Below are 9,245 nucleotides of genomic sequence, written 5' to 3'. Positions count from 1 at the left end.
CTTGTAGGTCTTCATAGAACCTTTCAATTTCAGCTTCTTCAGCATTACTGGTCGGGGCATAGACTTGGATTACTGTGATATTGAATGGTTTGCCTTGGAAATGAACAGAGATCATTCTATTGTTTTTGAGATTGCATCCAAGTACTGCATTTCGGACTCTTTTGTTGACTATGAGGGCTACTTCATTTCTTCTAAGGGATTCTTGCCCACAGTAGTAGAAATAATGGTCATCTGAGTTAAATTCACCCATTCCAGTCCATTTTAGTTCACTGATTCCTAAAATATCGATGTTCACTCTTGCCATCTCCTGTTTGACTACTTCCAATTTGCCATGAACTTTCTGATGTTCAAGCTGGTTTTAGAAAAGGCAGAGGAACCAGAGATCAAATTTCTAACATCCGCTGGATCATGGAAAAAGCAAGAGAGTTCCAGAAAAACATCTATTTCTGCTTTATTGACTATGCCAAAGCCTTTGACTGTATGGATCACAATAAACTGTGGAAAATTCTGAAAGAGATGGGAATACCAGACCACCTGACCTGCCTCTTCAGAAGTCTGTAGGCAGGTCAGGAAGCAATAGTTAAAACTGGACATGGAACAACAGACTGGTTCCAAATAGGAAAAGGAATACGTCAAGGCTGTATATTGTCACCCTGTTTATTTAACTTATATGCAGAGTACATCATGAGAAACACTGGACTGGAAGAAACACAAGCTGGAATCAAGATTGCCGGGAGAAATATCAATAACCTCAGATATGCAGATGACACCACCCTTGTGGCAGAAAGTGAAGAGGAACTAAAAAGCCTCTTGATGAAAGTGAAAGTGGAGAGTGAAAAAGTTGGCTTAAAACTCAACATTCAGAAAACAAAGATCATGGCATCCGGTCCCATCACTTCATGGGAAATAGATGGGGAAACAGTGGAAACAGTGTCAGACTTTATTTTTCTGGGCTCCAAAATCACTGCAGATGGTGACTGCAGCCATGAAATTAAAAGACGCTTACTCCTTGGAAGAAAAGTTATGTCCAACCTAGATAGCATATTCAAAAGCAGAGACATTACTTTGCCAACAAAGTTCCGTCTAGTCAAGGCTATGGTTTTTCCTGTGGTCATGTATGGATGTGAGAGTTGGACTGTGAAGAAGGCTGAGCACCGAAGAATTGATGCCTTTGAACTGTGTTGTTGGAGAAGACTCTTGAGAGTCCCTTGGACTGCAAGGAGATCCAACCAGTCCATTCTGAAGGAGATCAGCCCTGGGATTTCTTTGGAAGGAATGATGCTAAAGCTGAAACTCCAGTACTTTGGCCACCTCATGTGAAGAGTTGACTCATTGGAAAAGACTCTGATGCTGGGAGGGATTGGGGGCAGTAGGAGAAGGGGACGACAGAGGATGAGATGGCTGGATGCCATCACTGACTCGATGGACATGAGTCTGAGTGAACTCCAGGAGTTGGTGATGGACAGGGAGGCCTGGCGTGCTGTGATTCATAGGGTCGCAAAAAGTCGGACACGACTGAGCGACTGAACTGAACTGAATTTGCCTTGATTCATGGACCTAGCATCCAGGTTCCTATGCAGTATTGTTCTTTACAGAGTCGGACTTTACTTCCATCACCAGTCACATCCACAACTGGGCATTGTTTTTGCTTTGGCTCCATCTCTTCATTCTTTCTGGAGTTATTTCTCCACTGATCTCCAGCAGCATATTGGGCACCTACCGACCTGGGGAGTTCATCTTTCATTGTCCTATCTTTCTGCCTTTTCATACTGTTCGTGGGGTTCTCAAGGCAAGAATACTGAAATGGTTTGCCATTCCCTTCTCCAGGGGATCACGTTTTTCCAGAACTCTCTACCATGACCCATCCATCTTGGGTGGCCCTACACGGCATGGCTCATAAGTTCTTTGTTAGACAAGGGTGTGGTCCATGTGATGAGTTTGATTAGTTTTCTGTGATTGTGGTTTGCCTTTTGTCTGCCCTCTGACGGGTAAGAAGAGGCTTATGGAAGTTTCCTGATGGGAGAGACTGACTGTGGGGGAAACTGGGTCTTGTTCTGATGGGTGGGGCCATGCTCAGTATATCTTTAATTTTTTGTTGATGGGCAGGGCTATGTTCCCTCCCTGTTGTCTGACCTGAGGCCAAACTATGGTGGAGGTAATGAAGGTAATGGCGACCTCCTTCAAAAGGTCCCATGCATGTACTGCGGCACTCAGCGCCCCTGACCCTGCAGCAGGCCACCGCAACCCACACCTTCACTGGAGACTCCTGGACATTCCCGGGCAAGTCCGGGTCAGTCTCTTGTGGGGTCACTGCTCCTTTCTCCTGGGTCATGGTGCACACAAGGTGTTGTTTGTGCCCTGCAAGGCTGTTTCCCCAGTCCAGTGTAAGTTCTGGCGGCTCCATGGTGGGTTACTGGCGACCCTCCAAGAAGGCTTATGCCATACCCAGGTCTGCTGCACCCAGGGCCCCTGCCCCTGCGGCAGGCCACTGCTGGCCCACACCTCTGCAGGAGACGCTCAGCACTCAAAGGCGGGTCTGGCTCAGTCTCTGAGGGGTCTCCTGGTGTGCACAAGGTTTTGTTTGAGCCCTCTGAGCATCTCTGGTGGATATGGGGTTTGATTCTAAATGCAATCTCGTCCCCCTGCCATCTTACTGGGGCTTCTCCTTTGTCCTTGGACGTGGGGTATCTTTTTTTGGTGGGATCCAACTTTCTCCTGTGCATGGTTTTCAGCAGCAAGTTGTAATTTTGGAGTTTTTGCAGGAGAAGATGAGTGCACATCCTTCTACTCCGCCACCTTGTAGATGTTTTAGGGATAAAACAGGATGGTAGTAAACAAAGGTGGGGTATGGATTAAAGAGAAAATAATTAACAGTGTGGCACATGGTAAGCGCTCAATGAGCTCACTTCTTCCATCACTCCAACACAGATCTTCTTCCATGTCAATGTGGCAGGAAGATTTTATTCACTAGATATGAATTATGTTTTGGGGCTTCCCTGACAGCTCAGTGGTTAAGGCTTTGCCTTTCCCTGAAGAGAGTATGGGTTTGATCCCTTGTCAGGGAACTACGATCCCAGGTATTTCCAGCCAAAAGGCCAAAACATCAAACAGAAACAATATTGCAACAAATTCAATAAAGATTTTTAAAGTGGTCCACATTGAAAAAAAAAAAAAAAAAGAACAGAGGGGATGTGGGCAACAGCATTAAAAAAAAAAATTGTGTGTCTCTTGTGTGCCAGGCCTGGGCTAAGTGCTTTACAGACCTGATTTTACTGACGCTTACAACTCTCTGAAGCAGGTGTTGTTATGAATCCCATTTCACAGATGAGGAAACTGAGGCTTATAGAAGTAAAGAAGGTGCCTAAGGTCCCTCAGCTAAGAGGACAAAGAAGTAGGATGAGTCTGGAGCATCAAATGTTTAGTGAGACTGAAGCTGGGGAGACAAGATGCGAAAAGTTTGAGCAGCTAAGGCCTAACATTGCCTGCGGAGTTCAAAGAAGCAGTAATATCAAAGGTGAGAGATTCAAGCTGGGTGGAAGCTCTCTAGCGAATGTCCCCAACCCTGGCTGGTAGGCATTCGGGGCCACTTCTGACCTCAGAGGTGTTTCACCAAGGAAGTCAGAAGAATTTGAACTTGTAAGAACTGGAAATTGGCTCCTTCCTATAAGACTGCATTTCCATAAGAGGCTGCCATTAAGTCAAGGGTTATAGACTCAAGAGCCAGACTGACTGGGTTTGAATCCTGGCTCTATTACTTACAGGCTGTGTAACTTTAGACAAGATGTTTTCTCTCTCTGAGACTGATCCTTCAACTGACATATTTAATAATACAATCTACCTCACACAGTTGTTGGAAGAATAATGTTTTATTACATGTGAAGAACTGTAATTAACACACAGTAAGAGCACAATAAATGTTAGCCATTTGCTGTTTAGTTGCTAAATGGTGTCCGACTCTTTTCAATTCCATGGACTGTAGCCTGCCTGACACCCCTGTCTGTGGGATTCCCACATCCCCTTTTACTACAAGGGCAAGTATATTAAAGAGGGAAAAACACCAATGTGGGGAAATAGAAAGCACATGACCTGCCTAAAAACATACACACAAGGACTTCCCTACTTGTTATGACTCCACGCTTCCAATGCAGGGGGCACAGGCTCAATCCCTGCTCCGCGAGATCCCACACGCCCACACGCCATGGGACAATGAAGCCCAGGCACCACAACCACCTGTGCCTGGAACCCGTGCTCCCCAACAAAGAAACCACTGCGGTGAGAATCCTGTGCAGCCCTAGAGAGCAGCCCTGTTCACCTGCACTAGAGAAAAGCCCACTCGCAGCAGCGAACACCCAGCGCAAACCAAAAATAAATAAATGAGCTAAAATAAAAACATACATACACACGTTACTCAGCCACAGCCAATTATAAGGTAAGAAAATGGGCCCACTCTGACCAGATCTTCCAAATTTTCCTTGAGAAGCCACACTGGCCTCCTTTCTAACAAGCAGGTTTTCACCTCAAAGCCTTTGCACTGGTCTCTTCTATCCCACCGATAAACCACTCACTCCCTGATCTTGTTCAGCTCTGTACTCAGATGTGCAACTTTACATTTCTATTCCTTTTCCTCACTTTAGTTTTCTCTATTGCACTTTATTAAATATCATAACTCAGTGCATTATTTTTTACTGTTCCTCCCTCTACTAGCAATGTCATGTCCCACGCAGGCAAGTTATTTTTTCCCAGTACTGTATCTGTAGCACCTAGGAACAGAGCCTGACACATGGTAGATACCTGATAAAGTTACAGAATGGATCACGAGTGCATTTTCTTAAGAAACATTCTGTGGACTCAATATGTCTTCAGGTTTCCCATTTGAGTGATGGTTCAAGGATTCATTTAATCAGTTTTGCCTCACTGAGCACCTAGTATGTGCAAGAAACAGCTTTAGAAACTGTAGGGGATGCAAAGAGCAGAAAATATTTGTTATGGTAAAAGGCAGTAAGTTGTAGACAGAAATGGCGTCAAATTTTAAGTCAGGGTGTGTGACCTGATTCTGTCTCATACAGATTTGGGGAAGCTCTCTGAGCCTCAGTTTCCTCATCTATGCAATTAGACTGGGGACCATGGTAGTTCTCTCCTCACAAGGCTGTTGTAGAGTAACAAGCGTGCAGGTCAAGGGCCTTAGCAGTCCCACAAGGCACTCAGTAACATTTAGAGTGACCTACTTTGGGCCAGGCACTGTCACGTGCCATGGAGGGGCCACAAAGGAGTGAAAGCTGCTTTCTACATGGAGTAATGCAGGTCTCTAATGCAGGGAGATAGATGATACATGTGCTACATAAACATATAATGTATGTATACTGTATATGCATTGGCACCACTTGTTACACAGTGAAAGACAAAGGGGATAGAAAGTGGGGGGGATGATTGTTTACTATAGGTCCCCAGAGAAGGTGGCGTTTACGAACCATGCAGGGGCTAGGGCTGGTCATTCCAGATTGGAGTGAACCTGAAGGACAGTTAAGAGATCTCATATGGCTGAAAGAAGGAAAAGAGATGAGGTCAGAGGTTACAGTGAGGAAGATGGTCCAGGCCATTGACTCCACCTGTTACCAACCATGTAAGGTGGAGAGAGGACAGGTGGGAGAGTATATTCACAGCATACAGAGAATAGATGGTGGATCCAACAGTAAAGAATCTGCCTGCAATGTGGGGAGACCTAGATTATCCCCGGGACAGGAAGTCACCCAGAAGGGAATGACTACCCATGACAGTAACAGTCTAGTCAAAGGTATGGTTTTTTCAGTAGTCATGTATGGATTGAGTTGGACTATGAAGCTGAGCACTGAATTGATGCTTTTGAAATATGGTGTTGGAGAAGACTCTTGAGAGTCCCTTGGACTGCAAGATCAAACCAGTCAATCCTAAAGGAAATCAACCCTGAATATTCATTGGGAACTGATGCTGAAGCAGAAACTCCCAATACTTTAGCTACCTGATGATGCTCATTGGAAAAGACCCTGATGCTGGGAGATTGAAGGCAGAATGGAACAGAGCATGAGATGGTTGGTTGGATGGCATTACCGACTCGATGGACTTGAGTTTGAGCAAGCTCTGGGAGCTGGTGATGGACAGGGAACCTTGGTGTGCTATAGTCTATGGGGTCACAGAGTCCAGACATGACTGAGCAACTGAACTGACAGTATTTCTGCCTGAAGAATTTCATGGACAGAGCCTGGTGGGGGCCGTGGCCAACACTTTCTGTGTGGGATCCACCTTTTAACTCAGTATCATTTGGTTCAAAGTCTTTCTAATGACTCAAGAGAACAGCATTTTCATTTAAAGGATTTTATTTTATTTCTCTAGACAGGAAGGCTACAAAGTAAAATAACCAAAACAGCCACAAGCTTTTTACCTCTACACACTTAGGTTACACAACAACCCAAACCTTCATGCTTCATGCTTCAGAAGTAAATGTACATTTTTCTCAAGAGGCCTTGCATTCTGACTCCACAGTTGAAACTCCTTAAAAAGAAAGACACATCACAATCAGTACTTCATTAGGATGCAAATGGCTACTTGTTTGGGATGTCGGAGTATCTAAACTTCAGGAACTAGGAAGATGTACAGGTAAGTACCAGACCAAGGAGGGAGGCTTCCAACCTGGGGTCTGCCCATCAAAGTCAATATTGTTCCTGATATGCCAAATATTGATTCTACTCAACATTCTGCATGAAATAAATGCAAAAGATACTTTAGGGACAAATGGAGGCATCTGAATGTAAAGTGGATAAGCAGGCATACAAAGCGTTATGTTTAAGAAGGGAGGCAGAAGGTAAAAAACTGTCTCCTTGATCTGCTCACTGTGATGATGCAAGGCAGTAGTTTTAAAATATTTACTTCTATTGATTTGGCTGCACCAGGCCTTAGCTGATGCACATAGGATCTAGTTCTCTGACCAGGGATCAAACCCAGACTTCTTTGCCACTGGACAGAGGAGTCTGTCCGCCATGTTTAAGAGGCCCATGGAGTAATGTACTGAGGTTGGCATCCAACTAACAGTGTTAAGAATTCAATCTTTCATAATGAATTACAAGCCATTTGGAACTCAACTCAAAAGGTAACTTGGAACCCTACTTGCAACTGGTCCCCAAGTCACTCCCAACTGGGCAAACCCAACACTTCTCTACCCGCAACACAATCAGTTATCATTTTACCAAGGGGTTAACACCTAAAGGGACAAAAATTTACAAAAATCTTACCTGTTACAGAACTGAACCAAACTGCAATCAGGCTGCCATCAACCTATGTAGGCCCTGATGTACACAGGGCTCTGGTCCTGTAGGAAAGTAAGAGGAAGCAAAGATAAATGACTTGAATGATGCCGGGGAGGAAATCATAGGGCAGGCCCTATTCCCAGTTTAAAAAAAAAACCACCCACAGAGAAAGTCAGTGGTAAGCAGAAATCAAATAGGAGTTATCTTTGAGGCCAATGCATCAGACAAAACTGGCTAATAGTTCAGTTGGATCAACAGGGTCGATCTGATGGGGAAAAAAGTTAAGTCATCAGCTGCAATGGCCATACAGAAAAGTAGAACATAGGGGGATAACCCCTTCAAAAAAAAAAGCGGTTAAATAGATATGACTTACAAATTCTCTCCCAATCCTGGATCCATCATGGTCCATTCAATGCCTGTTTGCTGCCAACAGTGAGCCTGAGATGCAAACATTGAAACATGACCTGTAAGTCAGCTAGATGCAAAAGCAGTGGGGGGCAGAAGAGCTGCCCAAGTTGGCATATCAGACAGAAACTGGCTTAGAGAAGTTAGATCAACATGGTCGATCTGTCGGGGAAAAAAGTTCAGTCATCATTAATGCCAGCAGGAACCTCTTGGACTCTACAAGGCAAACACCCCAGCTTTCTGTACTTAACATGTGATAGAGACCAGCATGGCTGGCCAAGAGCTGTGGGAAAATGGTTGGCTTTTACTTAAGTGACTGCAGCGTTTTGATCATCACACTTGAATGCAACATGTCATCACTTCTAACACAGCAAGGTCTAAGGAAAACTGTCTCAGAGATCCCAACATTAGGGTGGCATTTTTGACTCAGTTTTAAAAGTTAAACCTTTGAGAATTAAGAGTAACATGGTCAAAAGAAACATTTGGCCTTCCTTAAAAAAGCAATATCATCACTGTATTCACCCACTTGGAAATTTAAGTACAAAAAAGCTGTTTATTACTAAAAAAGGGAAGGAATGGGCATCTGAGTATGTGCCATAAGGAGCATTTTAAAAATTAACACCGATTCACTGATCCTGGCTCGAAATGTGGCTAATACATACGTTTTTGTGAATTATAATAAAATGAATCCAGATTACCTCAAGAAAATCGAGTAACTAAAATATGCTTATTAGTAATCCTTACTCTCTTTTGTTCCCCTGCAAGGCGGCCTAGCAAACCAAGAGGTTCCTCAGAGCACAAATTCCTGCAACAGGTCAAAAACATAAGAAAAACGTGCTTACTCCAGAGGTCAGGAAGCTGAAGGTTGTGCCTGTCGACACGTGGTTCCCTTTGAGCCCCAGCAGGGACCCCTCCGCCAAGATTCATTCTGTAGCGTCTGATCACGCAAATCTGCGAACCAACAAAGAAGGTCGTCAGTCGCCATCTTTCCACAGTCAGAAGAGAACAGGGCACCGCCTTTTGAGGCCGGTGTTATCAGAATTAACTGGCAAGTATTCAAAGACATCAACATGGTCGATCTGATGGGGAAAAAAGTGAGTTCATCATTTACACCGGCCGAGGAATCCTAGGTTTCTTCAGCTCTCATTCATCTCCCCAACGACGCTTATTCAGTCAGAGGAGAGGGGAGCACCGGGAGAGGCGACGGCACAAAGAGGGAAAAGGAAGCGCAGAGATGTAGAAGCGAGGTTTCTACTCACCACATACAGTAGTAAATTCTGATTCCAGGGTTGAGACGACATCGGATGAAGAAAAGACAGCAGACCACAAAGAAGACAAAGCGCCGCAGACGCGAAAGGAAGAACAGCGAGCCAGCCTCCCTTAAGTAGCCACCGGGGACTCTCACGCCTGCGCACTGGCTCCGAGGCGCTTCCTTTTCCCCGCCCCCGCCAAGCCCGCGCCGCGCGAGGCCCTCTGGGAAATGCAGTCTCCGCGCCGCCCAGACGTAAGAGGTCTAATGGTCGTCCAGGCAGCTTTAGCCCCGCCCTTTCTCTGTACCTACTA

The 9,245-nt window shown here is 45.0% G+C and overlaps 1 long non-coding RNA gene and 3 other non-coding genes across 4 annotated transcripts; all 4 read right to left on the bottom strand.

Moving 5' to 3' along the window:
- Positions 1–6,332: 6,332 nt before the first annotated feature.
- Positions 6,333–9,098, bottom strand: LOC100847759 (uncharacterized). The gene is made up of 5 exons (NR_131901.1): positions 8,942–9,098; positions 8,525–8,633; positions 7,651–7,715; positions 7,263–7,339; positions 6,333–6,525 (listed from the first exon to the last, which is right to left on the bottom strand). It is a non-coding gene; the product is annotated as an uncharacterized lncRNA (long non-coding RNA).
- Positions 7,489–7,580, bottom strand: LOC112449403 (small nucleolar SNORD12/SNORD106). Its single transcript, XR_003037976.1, has one exon. It is a non-coding gene; the product is annotated as a small nucleolar SNORD12/SNORD106 (small nucleolar RNA).
- Positions 7,792–7,882, bottom strand: LOC112449405 (small nucleolar SNORD12/SNORD106). Its single transcript, XR_003037978.1, has one exon. It is a non-coding gene; the product is annotated as a small nucleolar SNORD12/SNORD106 (small nucleolar RNA).
- Positions 8,708–8,799, bottom strand: LOC112449404 (small nucleolar SNORD12/SNORD106). Its single transcript, XR_003037977.1, has one exon. It is a non-coding gene; the product is annotated as a small nucleolar SNORD12/SNORD106 (small nucleolar RNA).
- Positions 9,099–9,245: the final 147 nt, after the last annotated feature.

Source organism: Bos taurus, chromosome 13 (genome assembly GCF_002263795.3).
Source record: "Bos taurus isolate L1 Dominette 01449 registration number 42190680 breed Hereford chromosome 13, ARS-UCD2.0, whole genome shotgun sequence".
Classification (NCBI taxonomy): Eukaryota; Metazoa; Chordata; class Mammalia; order Artiodactyla; family Bovidae; genus Bos; species Bos taurus.
Note: the sequence above shows the minus strand (reverse complement) of the source record. Positions and strands in the feature narration are given on the sequence as shown.